The sequence below is a fragment of the Nansenia antarctica genome, assembly GCF_963989245.1.
Source record: "Nansenia antarctica genome assembly, chromosome: 5".
NCBI classification, from domain to species: Eukaryota; Metazoa; Chordata; class Actinopteri; order Argentiniformes; family Microstomatidae; genus Nansenia; species Nansenia antarctica.
Genome location: NC_137690.1, coordinates 50863957 through 50864612, shown reverse-complemented (window position 1 = coordinate 50864612; position 656 = coordinate 50863957).

Here is a 656-nt window from a genome sequence, read left to right as displayed (position 1 = left end):
ATACAACCCTGTGTGGTTTAATGGGGGTATTCAATGTTTTTGGGAACAGGAAAGAATAAGTGTGAAGATACAGATGCAGAGATTATGGATGAAGATGTTCCTTTGGGTCTTATGTCATTCCTCTATCATATTTGAACAGCAGGGGGCAGTAAAAACATCTAGTTATGCAGTAAGTCGTTTCTAGAACAAGGTGTGTAGGTAGGTAGGTAGGTAGGTAGATGGATAGATAAATAGATAGGTAGGTAGGTAGGTACTTCATCTATCTCCGAGGGGAAATTATGGCGTTTGAGCAGCTCACAACACAAACAACAACAACAAAATGAAGTAACTTGAATAGAAATAACATTTTAAAAAGATATCTGAAACATTATTTGCAGTAACAACAGTCCAGTATGATTTAACATCCCCCAGACTGACCCTGATCACCCCGATCGAGCCAGCCAGACGAGGAGTTGTAGTACGGTCTGTCAGCCAGCCCTATCATTAATCAGCTCCGTCCGTGTGTCTGTGGCCCTTGACCTCTCTGCACATTGAACCTTAGGATCACCTCATCATAATGACCTCTCAACCTGAATGGTGCTGGAGTAGATGAACCAGGGCCACAGACTGCATCAGCCCTGGTGGAAGTAGAAATGTTAATGTTTACATTTTTGGCA